The sequence below is a fragment of the Triticum dicoccoides genome, chromosome 3B (assembly GCF_002162155.2).
Source record: "Triticum dicoccoides isolate Atlit2015 ecotype Zavitan chromosome 3B, WEW_v2.0, whole genome shotgun sequence".
In the NCBI taxonomy this organism is placed as follows: Eukaryota; Viridiplantae; Streptophyta; class Magnoliopsida; order Poales; family Poaceae; genus Triticum; species Triticum dicoccoides.
Genome location: NC_041385.1, coordinates 161,052,908 through 161,068,515, shown reverse-complemented (window position 1 = coordinate 161,068,515; position 15,608 = coordinate 161,052,908). Strand labels below are relative to the sequence as shown.

Here is a 15,608-nt window from a genome sequence, read left to right as displayed (position 1 = left end):
TAATTGAAAAGGTATCAACAAGTATAGATGACAAAGTCTTCACCTTAATATATTGTTGCCTTGTGTGATGATACAGTGTGACTCTTTGAACAAATTATTCACAAACTAAAAGCCTTATAAGCTACATATTAAGGTGTTGTATGAAAAATGTGCATTGTTACAAACAATTCGAAGTGATTCACAACACAATTTATTGAGCCAAATAATATATGTTGACAATCTATTTTCATATGCAAAAAAACTATATGTCTGCATTACTGAATATAACTTCTATATTTCCAGTTGATATGAGCAACTTTTGATATCTCGACAACAAATCCTTCATTGTCTGACCTTGTGTTCAAAATTGCTCGTGTCAATCTCCACTGCCCCAATCATTTTGGTCCAAATGCGAGAACTAAAAATACCCAAACTCCAAACCTATCCATGGTAAGAGCAAGGAGAATATGATAGCACTGCTCACTGAACAAATTTGGGGAAAGCAAGTTCAGGGTCAAGCCATCTCCACTAATATGCCTTGCTCAGGCACCTTGTCGAGCACCAAGAGCCGCTCGTTCTCCACGTGATGGCAGGGTCGCTCCTCCCAACAGCCTAGAAGAAGAGCAGAACTCACGTTACACCCAACTACATGGTGAAGTAAACATGAGGTGGAAAACTAATCTGTCAACGTGTTTCATGGCTTGATCCGGCGCTTATTGCGAAGCCTTGACCTGGTCCTCGCCGCCACGGTCGCGCCAGCCAGTGCTCCCCCGGGTGAGTTTCAGCTTGCACCAGTGGCGGTCGGTGGTGGACGATTCGAGCAAGCCGCTACAGTGTTGGAGACAGTGTGGTGAAAGAAGTTCAGTGGAACACAGAATTTAAAAATAAAATCTATAAATCATCTTCTGTCAAGGTAAATCCATCACCAAGATTTATTCCCTCTGCTAGAGTTTATACAAGAAAAATAGCTGACACACGCAAATAGGGGAATGAAGGGGAACAAATTGAAAGGAGGGGATCTCACCTGAGAGAACCCTTGCTGTTGGTGGTCGCGTAGAATAGTCAGTACAACATAGAATAGTTAGTACAACATAGAGTAGTCACATATCTGAACCCATTTCCTCATGATCTGAAATAAAATAAAAGAGCAATACCTTCAGAGCGATTGATTGCTAGCTGTCTAAACTCGGAATCAACTCATGTGCAATTTATGATAGAGGCAGTACAAGCATGTATCCTTATCCTGCTATATAACTGTAGTACAGTTAAAAAGAAAGGAATTTGTCCCAAATAATCCAAGTAATTGGACTGCAAGATGAAGGTGCATACAACATTCAGTTCTGCTAGTGGTCTTCCACACAGAAATTTTTTGTTCTTGAAGCAAGCCGGAACTGAAGAAGTGATAGAGGCTCGGACCCCGGGACACGCACTTGAGCCATGGATTTCGTAGAGCCGAGAAGTGCTGCCACATCTCGGACCCATCAGCTCAAAACAAAATCTAGAAGAAGCATAGGGGGAAAATTATAGTACCTGTGTGTACGTGGGATCAATCCACGGTTCCTATGCCCGCAGCCAATTCCCACCAACTGCAGCTCTCATGCCGGTACGCCCGAGCATACTCCCGCTACAGCGAGCGTCGACGCCAGTCGAGCTCTCCGGCGAGCAGGGCCTTCTCCGCCGCCTTTTTTCTGCTCCTCCCTAACCTCCCCCTCATCTCGTTTTCTCTGCATAGGAAGCCATGGCGCCGTCCGAGTTGCAGCTTCGCCGCCGTCCCAAACCGTCGCCGTCGCGCGCCTATAGGTCTCCCCATCGACCGGTTCCAGCCCTCCGTCACCAGAACGTGCGGCTCGGAGTTCGTCGCCGCCGATCGAGCTCTCCGGTGAGCAGAGCCTTCTCCGCCGCCTTCTTTTCCTTCACTCCTCCTACTGCTCCTCCCTGACCTCCCCCCGTCTTGTTTTCTCTGCACAAGGATCCATGGCACCGCCCAAGTTGCAGCTTCAAGTTGTAGCGAGACGATTAATGGCTCCCGTCGAGGTAGCACAGGGATCGGCGGTGGCTTCATGTGCGAGGGTGGCGGCAAATGGATGGATCTGCGGCGGCTTGATGTGCCAGGGCGGCGGCGGAGGGATGCGAGTGCAAGGGCAGCGGCAATGGGATCTGGTGTGGCCTCGCTCGAGGGTACCCTTCGCTCGTTGGTACATTACGAGGGAGCGGTTTTTTTTCGTTGGTTTTCTTTCGTAGGCTTTTTTTCATTGGATTTTTCTTGCGAGGGTAGTACGTCGAGGCATCACTTCTTTGTAATGCGGGTTGGTTTTTTTTGGGCGAGGGGATTGCTGGGGGTGGGAGTAGGGACGAAAATAAACCGGAAGAAGGTGGAACGAAAAAAAACGGAACGGAGACTACCAACTGAAACATTAGGAGTAGAGATTTGGCAAGATAATGCAATGACCATAGGACATAGATATATGTTTGTTTGATGCTTTTATTATGTACTAGTATTTGGCAATAGAAGACTTGGTAGTTTAATCATGTCCACCTTACTAATGAACTAGTTCACCGAAATGAGTTTCATATACTAGTACATGCTAAACCTGTTATGTGTCTGCTTGTTTAGTCTTTTAGAATGCTGACAGAATATTGGGGAAGAGTGCCTTATTAAGCAATGGTAAAGGAAGTAATGCAGATAAGGTTCAGAATAGTGAGACATCCTTATTGGTCTCCAAAGTCCTGTCTTGATTTAGTGTTCGAGTTACTGGCCACTGCCGCTTGCACAAGCTATTCAAACTCACTGTATGAATCAGTTTGGTTTCTTGAGTCTCAACTACAAGCTGAAATACATCGATCAGCTGTGCTTGATAACCCACAAGTGTAGGGGATCGCAACAGCTTTCGAGGGTAAAGTATTTAACCCAAATTTATTGATTCGACACAAGGGGAGCCAAAGAATATTCTTGAGTATTAGCAGTTGAGTTGTCAATTCAACCACACCTGGATAACTTAGTATCTGCAGCAAGGTATTTAGTAGCAAAGTAGTATAATAGTAATGGTACCAGTGGAAAAGGTAAAGATACTAATAGCAATATCTTTGGTGTTTTGTAGTGATTGTAACAGTAGCAACGGAAAAGTAAATAAGCAGAGAACAATATATGAAAAGCTCGTAGGCAATGGATCAGTGATGGATAATTATGCCGGATGCGATTCCTCGTGTAATAGCTATAACATAGGGTGACACAGAACTAGCTCCAATTCATCAATGTAATGTAGGCATGTATTCCGTAAATAGTCATACGTGCTAATGGAAAAGAACTTGCATGACATTTTGTCCTACCCTCTCGTGGCAGCGGGGTCCTAGCGGAAACTAAGGGATATTAAGGCCTCCTTTTAATAGAGAATCGGACCAAAGCATTAACACATAGTGAATACATGAACTCCTCAAACTACAGTCATCACCGAGAAGTATCTCGATTATTGTCATTTCGGGGTTGTCGGATCATAACACATAATAGGTGACTATAGACTTGCAAGATAGGATCAAGAACACACATATATTGATGAAAACATAATAGGCTTAGATCTGAAATCATGGCACTCGGGCCCTAGTGACAAGCATTAAGCATAGCAAAGTCATAACAACATCAATCTCAGAACATAGTGGATACTAGGGATCAAACCCTAACAAAACTAACTTGACTAGATGGTAAATCTCATCCAACCCATCACCGTCTAGCAAGCCTACGATGGAATTACTCATACACGGCGGTGACCATCATGAAATTGGTGATGGACGATGGTTGATGATGACGACAGCGACGAATCCCCCTCTCCGGAGCCCCGAACGGACTCTAGATCAGCCCTCCCGAGAGAGATTAGGGCTTGGCGGCAGCTCCGTGTCGTAAAACGTGATGAAACTTTCTCTCTAATTTTTTTTCTCTGCGAGATAGAAGATATAGAGTTGGAGTTGAGGTCGGTGGAGGTCTAGGGGGCCCACGAGATAGGGGGCGCGCCCCCCTGTCTCGTGGACAGGCCGTGGGCCCCCTCGTGTATTTCTTTCGCCCAGAAATTCTTATTAATTCCAAAAAGTGCCTCCGTGGATTTGCAGGTCATTCCGAGAACTTTTCTTTTCTACACATAAAACAACATCATGGCAGCTCTGCTGAAAACAGCGTCAGTCCGGGTTAGTTTCATTCAAATCATGCAAGTTAGAGTCCAAAACAAGGGCAAAAGTGTTTGGAAAAGTAGATACGTTGGAGACGTATCAACTCCCCCAAGCTTAAACATTTGCTTGTCCTCAAGCAATTCAGTTGATAAATTGAAAGTAATAAAGAAAAACTTTTACAAACTCTGTTTGCTCTTGTTGTTGTAAACATGAAAAGCCAGCATTCAAGTTTCAGCAAATATTATGAACTAAGCATACTCACAATAACACTTAGGTCTCACAATTACTCATATCAATAACATAATCAGCTAGCGAGCCATAATAATAAAACTTGGATGACAACACTTTCTCAAAACAATCATAACATGATATAACAAAATGGTATCTCGCTAGCCCTTTCTGAGACCGCAAAACATAAATGCAGAGAACCTTTAAAGATCAAGGACTGACTAAACATTGTAATTTATGGTAAAAGAGATCCAGTCAAGTCATACCCTATATAAACCAATAGTAATACACGCAAATAACAGTGTGCTCTCCAGCGGGTGCTTTTTAATAAGAAGGGTGATGACTCAACATAAAAATAAATAGATAGGCCCTTCGCAGAGGAAGCAGGGATTTGTAGAGGTGCCAGAGCTCGATTTTGAAATAGAGATTGAATAACATTTTGAGCGGCATACTTTTGCTGTCAACGCAACAACTATGAGATGGCTGTATCTTCCATACTAAATGCATTATAGGCAGTTCCCACGCAGAATGGTAAAAGTTTATACTCCCCCAACCACCAACAAGCATCAATCCATGGCTTGCTTGAACCAATGAGTGCCACCAACAAACAACAGCCCTAGGGAAGTTTTGTTTAATTATTTTGATTTGCTTTGATCTTTTTGGATCATGGGACTGGGCATCCCGGTTACCGGCCCTTTCTCGTGAATGAGGAGCGGAGTCCACTCCTCTGAGAATAACCCACCTAGCATGGAAGATATAGGTAGCCCTAGTCGTAACATGAGCTGCTCGAGCATACAAAACATAATTTCATTTGAAGGTTTAGAGTTTGGCACATACAAATTTACTTGGAACGGCAGGTAAATACCGCATATAGGAAGGTATAGTGGACTCATATGGAACAACTTTGGGGTTTAAGGAGTTTGGATGCACAAGTAGTATACCCGCTTAGTATAGGTGAAGGCTAGCAAAAGACTGGGAAGCGACCAACTGAGAGAGCGACAACAGTCATAAACATGCATAAAAACTGATCCACACCGAGTACAAACATGAGTAGGATATAATCCACCATGAACATAAATATCGTGAAGGCTATGTTGATTTTGTTTCAACTTCATGCGTGAACATGTGCCAAGTCGAGTCACTCAATTTATTTAAAGGAGGATACCATCCCATCATACCACATCATAATTATTCTAATAGCATGTTGGCACGCAAGGTAAACCATTATAACTCAAAGCTAATCAAGCATGGCACAAGCAACTATAATCTCTAAATGTTATTGCAAATATGTTTACTTCATAATAAGCTGACTCAGAAACGATGAACTCATCATATTTACAAAAACAAGAGAGGTCGAGTTCATACCATCTTTTCTCATCTCAATAAGTCCATCATATGTCGTCATTATTGCCTTTCCCTTGCACGATCGAATGATGTGTATAATAATAAGAGTGCACGTGCATTGGACTAAGCTGGAATCTGTAAGCATTCAACTCAAAAGAGAAGACAGGTAATATGGGTTCTAAATTAAATAAACAATCATGCATATGAGAGCCACTAAGCATTTTCAATATGGTCTTCTCGACCCCCAAAGGAAAGAAAAGAAAAGAAAACTATTTACACGGGAAAGCTCCCAACAAGTAAGAAGAAGAACTAGAAATCTTTTTGGATTTTCATTTTAATTCTACTACAAGCATGGGAATTAAACTAACTATTTTTTTTGGTTTTTCTCAAGGTTTATCAAACACACAAGAAGAAAACTAGAAAAGGGAATTTAAACTAGCATGGATAATACAATGAAAGAGTATGAGCACCGACGACTAGTGTGTGAACATGAATGTAAAGTCGGTGAGAAATACATACTCCCCCAAGCTTAGGCTTTTGGCCTAAGTTGGTCTAATACCAAGGATCGCCTGGCTGATATCCATAAGTGAAACTGGGGTTGTACTGAGATGCAGCGGCAACCGCCTCCTGAGCTGCAGCGTGTTGGCGAGCTGCCTCCACTCCCCTCTCGTATTCAGCTGCTTCCTCCCTGGTGACAACATATCTTCCTTTTGCATGATAATCAAAAAGGTAGGAAGCAGGAAGAGTAACAGGGACGACGTCTGTCATAGATGAGTCGATAATGGAGAAATTGTTCATTCCTCTCGAGAAAATGATGACTAAACATAGCTTCTTTATCCAAATAAACAGGAGGTATTATCATATCTCCCTCTCGTGGGGCTATACCAAGAAAATTAGCCACACGGGTTGCATAAATTCCTCCAAATAAATTTCCCTTTCTACTATTATTCTGCAACCTACGTGCAACTATTGCCCCCAAGTTATAACCTTTGAAACCTAACACAACACTCTTGAGGATACTCAGATCAGGTACACACATGTGACATGCTTCATCCTTACCGTTAATACATCTACCAATAAAGAGAGCAAAATAATGTATAGCAGGAAAATGAATGCTCCATATGGTAGCTTGTGCTATGTCCCTAGATTCTCCCACAGTAATACTAGCAAGAAAATCTCTAAATTCAGATTTGTGAGGATCATTAATATTACCCCACTACGGGAGTCTGCAAGCAGTTGTAAAATCCTCTAAGTCCATGGTGTAAGATGTATCATAAATATCAAATAGAACACTAGGAGAATTACGCGTATAGTTATATTTAAACTTCCGCACAAAGGAATCAGTCAATTGATAGTACTGAGGACACTTATCTTGTAAGAAGTCCTCTAGCTCAGCATTATGCACATACGCGTCAAATTCCTCCTTAAAGCCTGCTCTGACCATAAAATCATAGGATGGCCACTCACAAACTCGTACATTCGCATCCCTCGGGAAGAAGGTGGAACGAAAAAAAACGGAACAGAGACTACCAACTGAAACATTAGGAGTAGAGATTTGGCAAGATAATGCAATGACCATAGGACATAGATATATGTTTGTTTGATGCTTTTATTATGTACTAGTATTTGGCAATAGAAGACTTGGTAGTTTAATCATGTCCACCTTACTAATGAACTAGTTCACCGAAATGAGTTTCATATACTAGTACATACTAAACCTGTTATGTGTCTGCTTGTTTAGTCTTTTAGAATGCTGACAGAATATTGGGGAAGAGTGCCTTATTAAGCAATGGTAAAGGAAGTAATGCAGATAAGGTTCAGAATAGTGAGACATCCTTATTGGTCTCCAAAGTCCTGTCTTGGTTTAGTGTTCGAGTTACTGGCCACTGCCGCTTGCACAAGCTATTCAAACTCACTGTATGAATCAGTTTGGTTTCTTGAGTCTCAACTACAAGCTGAAATACATCGATCAGCTGTGCTTGATAACCCACAAGTGTAGGGGATCGCAACAGCTTTCGAGGGTAAAGTATTCAACCCAAATTTATTGATTCGACACAAGGGGAGCCAAAGAATATTCTTGAGTATTAGCAGTTGAGTTGTCAATTCAACCACACCTGGATAACTTAGTATATGCAGCAAGGTATTTAGTAGCAAAGTAGTATGACAGCAATGGTAACAGTGGAAAAAGGTAAAGATAGTAATAGCAATTTTTTTGGTGTTTTGTAGTGATTGTAACAGTAGCAACGGAAAAGTAAATAAGCAGAGAACAATATGTGAAAAGCTCGTAGGCAATGGATGAGTGATGGATAATTATGCCGAATGCGATTCCTCATGTAATAGCTATAACATAGGGTGACACAGAACTAGCTCCAATTCATCAATGTAATGTAGACATGTATTCCGTAAATAGTCATACGTGCTAATGGAAAAGAACTTGCATGACATCTTTTGTCCTACCCTCCCGTGGCAGCGGGGTCCTAGCGGAAACTAATGGATATTAAGGCCTCCTTTTAATAGAGAACCGGACCAAAGCATTAACACATAGTGAATACATGAACTCCTCAAACTACGGTCATCACCGAGAAGTATCCCGATTATTGTCACTTCGGGGTTGTCGGATCATAACACATAATAGGTGACTATAGACTTGCAAGATAGGATCAAGAACACACATATATTGATGAAAACATAATAGGTTTAGATCTGAAATCATGGCACTCGGGCCCTAGTGACAAGCATTAAGCATAGCAAAGTCATAACAACATCAATCTCAGAACATAGTGGATACTAGGATCAAACCCTAACAAAACTAACTTGATTACATGGTAAATCTCATCCAACCCATCACCGTCCAGCAAGCCTACGATGGAATTACTCACGCACGGCGGTGAGCATCATGAAATTGGTGATGGAGGATGGTTGATGATGACGACGGTGACGAATCCCCCTCTCCGGAGCCCCGAACGGACTCCAGATCAGCGCTCCCGAGAGAGATTAGGGCTTGGCAACAGCTTCGTGTCATAAAACACGATGAAACTTTCTTTCTAATTTTTTTCTCCGTGAGACGGAAGATATAGTGTTGGAGTTGACGTCGGTGGAGGTCCAGGGGGCCCACGAGATAGGGGAGTGCCCTACAGAGGGGGGGCCCCACCTGTCTCGTGGACAGGCCGTGGGCCCCCTCGTGTATTTCTTTCGCCCAGAAATTCTTATTAATTCCAAAAAGTGCCTCCGTGGATTTCCAGGTCATTCCGAGAACTTTTCTTTTCTACACATAAAACAACATCATGGCAGTTCTGCTGAAAACAACGTTAGTCTGGGTTAGTTTCATTCAAATCATGCAAGTTAGAGTCCAAAACAAGGGCAAAAGTGTTTGGAAAAGTAGATACGTTGGAGACGTATCAGTGCTGCGACAAGAAGCGGAAGGACTGCGAAAGTCCCTGGAGCATTCGGATGCATACTTTCTGGTGCAACAACAAGCGTTGGAGGATTTTAGCGCCAAACAGGACAAAGCTAATAAGCTTGCTAAGCTTATTGCCAGCATGGTGGATACCCAGGATAACATTTCATGAGCTCTTCCGAAATTGTTTCAGTTATGCTCTTGTTTTGCTGCCGCATTTATTTGCACTGGTGGCCAATTTTACCGGCTAGTGTATGTAATATGCTGCTTTGTTCCCTATATTTGCACTGGTGGCGGACTTTGATGCCTAGTGGATGTAATATGTGTAATAGTGGTAATAGGCTAGCATTAATTGCTTGCTTATTTATTTCCTTATTGTCTTGTTTAGTTGTTTGCTTCTAGTCACTACAGTTCTTTTTCCGTGTTTTTCTAGTGGCCACAAAAACCTATTTTTTGTAATTAGGCCACAATAATCATGGCAACACACGGACTGTTGTAACCATGGGCCTCCTGCGGGCCGTATGATCCATCGGCCTTCTACAGGCCGTAGGATCCATTGGCCTTCTATACGGGCCGTATGATCCATGGGCCTTCTACGGGCCGTAGGATCCATGGGCCTTCTACGGGCCATACGATCCATGGGCCTTTTACGGGCGGTAGGATCCATGGGCCTTCTACGGGGCGTATAATCATTTCGCCAATCATGGGCCATACTATTCGTGGAGCATAACGGGCCGTTAATAGGCCGTATTTGATAACTCTATGAAAACAGCCCAACAGTTTTTTACATGAAAACGGCCCAACGTATTAACGGGCCACAAATGGGCCGACTATAACCACAAGCTGAATTTGGCCCACAAGTAGTAAATGACAGTAACAGGTCGTAAGTAACCAAATGCTAGAAAAGAGCCCAAGAATAAATGGGCCCTGAGAAGGCCGAAAGATAACATGGGTTGGAACGACCCAATGGAGTAATGGGCCGTTAATGGGTATAAAGTGATACACTGTTCATTACGGGCCAGTTTCACCACGGGCCATTAATGGGCCAAGAGTTACAAAGGGCCTCATATACATGGGTCGGAAGTTAAAACAGGCTGGAATCATATTGGACGGCCCAGATGACGCTACTGGGCCTAATTCGGAGAGGTCGTAACGGGCCCTGGGTTAGTGGGCTGTAAATGGGATATATGCGAACATGTCGTTAACAGGCTTTCCGTGGGTCGGCCTGCCACCTTTTGACCAAGTCAAACGGGCCGGCCTTTTCACAGGAATGGGCCTCTGCTGGGCCATGCCACGTGTCGACGTATCATAGGCGCCTTGGGTCCTGTCGGTGTCAAAACCGGCGGATCTCGGGTAGGGGGTCCCGAACTGTGCGTCTAAGGCTAATGGTAACAGGAGGCTGGGAACACAATGTTTACACAGGTTCAGGCCCTCTCTATGGAGGTAATACCCTACTTCCTGTTTGATTGATCTTGATGATATGAGTATTACAAGAGTTGATCTACCACGAGATCGTAGAGGCTAACCCTAGAAGCTAGCCTATGATTATGATTGTTGTTGTTGTCCTACGAACTGAACCCTCCAGTTTATATAGACACCGGAGGGGGCTAGGGTTACACAGAGTCGATTACAGAGAAGGAAATCTACATATCCGAATCACCAAGCTTGCCTTCCACGCCAAGGAGAGTCCCACCCGGACACGGGACGAAGTCTTGTATCTTGTATCTTCATAGTACAACAGTCCGGCTCAAGTATATAGTCCGGCTATCCAAGGACCCCTTAATCCAGGACTCCCTCAGTAGCCCCTTTACCAGGCTTCAATGACGATGAGTCCGGCGCGCAGTTTTGTCTTCGGCATTGCAAGGCGGGTTCCTTCTCCGAATACTCCAAAGTAGATCTTAAACACAAGAATCGTGTCCAACTTTGCAAAACAAATTCCACATACCACCGCAGAGAGTATAATATTCCACGAGTCTAATCTGCTGACAACTTCTCCAGAGCATGACAACACGCCGCGGCCCGGTCATAATTCGAACCGTTTTCCCAACCTGCTACTACATGTTTCACGAGGCGGTTTTATTGGCACGTCTTGTTGAAGCAGAGATCATGTCCCCTTATCACGGGATTCTCATCAATACAGGCGTGGGTAACCCAACCGTGCCATCAGCACGGCGCTTGGGGAATAAGCGAGTTTGAGGGCATGTGGGGAGGCGCATGATCTTACTACCCTTATAAACGGATAAGGATTCCCCTTTTTCACCCACGCCTTCTCCTTCCTCTGCTCATCCATTCTCGAGCTCCAATGCCCAAGCTTTCGCCTCCTCCGCAAAAACATTCTGAACATGTCTGGTGCGGGAGGCAAGTGGATGGCCTCCTCTATCAAGAAGGAGGACATCAAGAAGCTCCGGGGGGCCGGATACTTGTCTAAGGACATTGCGCATCAGCTTCCGGCAACGGGGCAGATCATCCCTACCCCGGAGCCCCAGGAAAGGGTAGTGTTCCTCTCCCACTTCATCCGCGGGTTGGGATTCCCCCTTCACCCATTCATCCACAGACTAATGTTTTACTACGGGCTAGACTTCCATGATTTAGCCCCCAACTCTATCCTCAACATCTCGGCATTTATTGTCGTGTGCGAGGCTTTTCTCCGTATCCCACCTCACTTTGGCCTATGGCTGAAGACCTTTAATGGGAAGCCAAAGGTAGTGAGCGACCAACAAGCAGAGTGCGGAGGCACCATGGTGGGAAAGATGCCCAACGTCACCTGGCCCGAAGGTTCCTTTGTGGAGATCTTGAAGGGGTGGCAATCGGGGCGGTTCTATATCACCGAGCCGCGCGACACCAACTGGGCGGTGACCCCCGAATTCCGATCCAGCGTCCCCATGCGGCTCACCTCCTGGCAAGAGAAGGGCTTGGCCTGGGGCTTAACAGAAGAACTGACTGGGCTCCAGTCATGTATCCAGAATATGATAAGAAAGGAGATAAAGCTTGTCAACGTAATCCAGGTTATGCTCTTCCGCCGGATTCTTCCATGCCAGGACCGAGCCTGTAACTTGTGGGAGTTCGATCCGGTCGAGCACCAGACGCTACTAGAGCTCTTCGACATGATGCATGAAGACATCTGGAAGGTGCTCTTTAAGGCCGGCGAGGTACCACCACCCACGACCGAAAATCGCGGGCTCAACGCAAAACGTTGGGCTAATCCGGTAAGCTTTAATGTTTGCAAGATGTACCTTTTACTAGCTCATCCGCGGGAGGAACCTAAGCCTCCATGCCAATCTTTCAGGATTGGGTAACGATAGCGGAGCAGATTAACTGTCCGGCTATGCTACCAGAAGATCGAGAAACACCTCTCCTAACGAGGATGTCGTTTCTGGCACCCTACGAGGTGCGGGAGAAGAAAACAAGAAGGCGGCCACGGGGGCCAGAGAGGGTCTCTGGTGCAAGGGTGCTTCTGACGTGATGTCCGAAGACACCGACATGCCCTCCTTCACTGAGGACGACGACGAGGAGGAGGAAATCCGTCCCCCTCCCTAAAGGGGGAAGGAAGAAGAGGCAGGCCCCCACGCACGGGGAGGCCAAGGCGTCCAAGAGGGAAATGACCTCCCTCCCGGACTACTCCGCTGCAGCCAACAGCAGCGAGGAGTGGGGGCCCAGGGTCAAGCCCCTAGCCAAATCGTAAGTGTCCGGATGTGTTAGTATTTCCGGCCTTTTCGCTTTATCGCTTTTTAATGTGTGGGACATGCATCTGCAGTCCGGCCAAGTCCAACATCGAGATATCCTCCTCTTCGGGGGGGGGGGGGTCGCTGGACCCGTCGGCGATGAACAACGTGTCAGAGTAAATGACCACGGGTAGCCCAGCCGGCTCCCTTTGGCCCTTCGAAAAAATAACAGGCCGATCGAGCCTTCAAGCACCCAAGACATGGGGCCGCCTTCCCCCGGCCGACTGTCTCACAGGCCGACTACCGGAAGGTGGCCCAGCCCTAAACTCTCATGGATGAGGCCACGATAGGGCTGACTCCAAGAAGCCGACCACGAAAAGACCGACTCCAAGAAGCCGGTCGGTGGCAAGTGGCCAGGACCGTGCCCTCAAAGTCTGCACCCCCATAACGATGATGGGACAGGGCATGGCAATAGTGAAGCCTGCCACCCCCGAATCCCGGAGCACGCATGGCCACAGTACGCCCTACGGGGAAGCCATCACCCGTCCGACATGGCACTATTGCCATGCTGACCATGACACCCTCCACGACAGGCTGCCAGTACGGCCCGCGGGCGACGGGCCCCTTTGGTCAGAGAGACGCCCGATGGCGGCCATGCCTCCCCCAGTCGGCCTGGGATGCGGCCGGCTTCTAATGGCCGGCTTGCTCCCCTCCTCCAAGCACGCATGCCATTAAGGAGACAAGACGAGGTAAGGCTACAGTGAGAACCTGCTAGGCGGCGGCACTGTAGCCATGCTTACCTTGACAAAGCCCTTGTCATCAAGGGCGAGGCAAATGTAACCAGCCCCCGACAAGACCCCCAAGTGGTGGGGCCTGCCTCTCGGCCAAGAGGCCGGCAGCCGGCGGGACCCACCAGTCGGTGGGCCCCAATGGTCGATGTAGAAACTGGCGACCGTAGACACTGACGGCTAGGGCCCATGCCCAGCCGGATTACCATTGTACCCCAGGGGGGTAGGCCTATATAAACGCCCCAGGGCACCCATGCAAAGGGTTGATATCAGACAGTTTTAGACACTACACTAAGGAGAGAAGAGAGCTAGCCTTGCCCTTCTTCCTCCTCACACCGAACAGCTCAAGGAGCCTCTTGTAGCCACTTGTTGATCTAGTGATCATGCGGAGACCCCACAAAGCAGGACTAGGGGTGTTATCTCCACGGAGAGCCCCAAACCTGGGTAGATCCGCCGGTGTGCATGTCTTCGCCTCATCCCGTTTCCAGTCACCGACGATGTCTTACTGGCTCCCACAATGATAAGCCACCCGTTGGCATATGTCGCACCTACCACCCGACATTTGGCGCCCACCATGGGGCCAGGTGCATCGTCATCCGAAAACCTGCTCTGGACGGGAACCCTTTTCCTTCCCAGCGAGTGTAGCCAGCCCGGTACGCCCGATGGTGCTTGCCCCGACACGCTGCAAGGCGTCGACGACGCCTGCGCAGCGAGCTGCCTCGCCGATCTTCTTGGCGAGGCCCGCATCTCCGACGAGCCCGCATCCGACGCGGGCAGAGGCTGCCCCGAGAGCCGCCTCGTCAGCCTCCTCGACCAACTCCACGTCTCCAGCGAGCCTACTATAGATTTGGAGTCGGTTGGCTCCACCGACCCGATGCTTGTTGACTCCGACACGGCATTGCTTGACGCTTTCCCCACCAACGTGATAATCTTCGACGACCCTCTTCCTCGAGCCGACAGCGGCGACAACACCGTCACCGAGGTGCTAGTCATCAGCCACGGTGCCACCTCTGTCGAGAACGCCCATGATGCTCTGCAAGCAGCGCTACACGACTTGTCCGCCCCCATCCCGGCCGACGCTGACGCCGAGACGCTGGAGGCACGCCGCCTCGCCCTCATTGCGGAGGGCCAAAAGATAGCCTCCATGAGACGCCTCACTGAGGCTCACCAGCGCGAAGTCGACCGTGCCGCCTTCGGTACGCCGCCTCCTGAAGGGCCGAGCCGAGCCGGCATCGTCAAGAAGCGCGGCGCGGCCATCGCCAACATGCTGGGAGCAGACCGCCCAGTCTACGCCACACCCCTCGAGAACCTACGCGCCGCTTAGGCGACCGTAGACGAGCTGAATGGATTGGGGGCTGACGAGCTCCCTTACATGACCAGACGCATCCAGTAGTTGATCGACGCAGCCGCAGAGCGGCATGAAGCCAACACCCGCGCTGGAAGTCCTCGCCCACGCCGAGAGCATGGCGCGACGTCCTGGACACCGACTGCCGGCGGTGCCCATGCAAGACAAGAAAAGGAGCAGGCTGCTAGCCGCAGTCGGACTCGAATCACCATCGAGCGCGACGCAGAAGGCCGCCCTCGAGCTGTGGAACGACGAGGCAACCCGCCTCCTCCTCCACCTCGTGGGGAGAGATATCCGACCCTGCCGCCTGTCACGCATCCGACTCTCAGCGGCCGACTGGGCCACCGAGAAGGAGTCGGCGAGAATGACGCCCGCCACCGGATCGACCACCTAGCGCGATCCCTGGCGCTAGAAGAAGAAGACAATGTGGGCCCGCCCTGCTTCGGCCCCCGCATCCGCAATGAGCCCTTCCCCAAAGGGTTCTCGCTCCCAAGAGACACGCCCAAGTACAACGGCTCTGTGAAGCTGGAAGATTGGCTGGTCGATTACTCCACCGTAGTTCGCATAGCAAGCGGCAACAGGCGTGTTGCCGTGAAGTACGTCCCCCTCATGCTCCAAGGCACGACACGCACCTGGATCAATAGCCTCAAGCCCTACAACATCAACAGCTGGCTAGACTTCATGGAAGTATTCATCCGCAACTTCACCAG

At 47.9% G+C, this 15,608-nt stretch overlaps 1 long non-coding RNA gene across 2 annotated transcripts; it reads right to left on the bottom strand.

Moving 5' to 3' along the window:
* LOC119275334 lies at positions 1-2,150 on the bottom strand. Of its 2 annotated transcripts, XR_005135626.1 has the most exons (5): positions 1,510-2,150; positions 1,309-1,441; positions 1,134-1,233; positions 1,004-1,018; positions 1-807 (listed from the first exon to the last, which is right to left on the bottom strand). It is a non-coding gene; the product is annotated as an uncharacterized LOC119275334 (long non-coding RNA). The 2 variants fall into 2 exon arrangements; XR_005135627.1 differs by lacking the exon at positions 1,134-1,233 and having other exon boundaries at positions 1,004-1,108.
* Between the last annotated feature and the right edge of the window lie 13,458 nt (positions 2,151-15,608).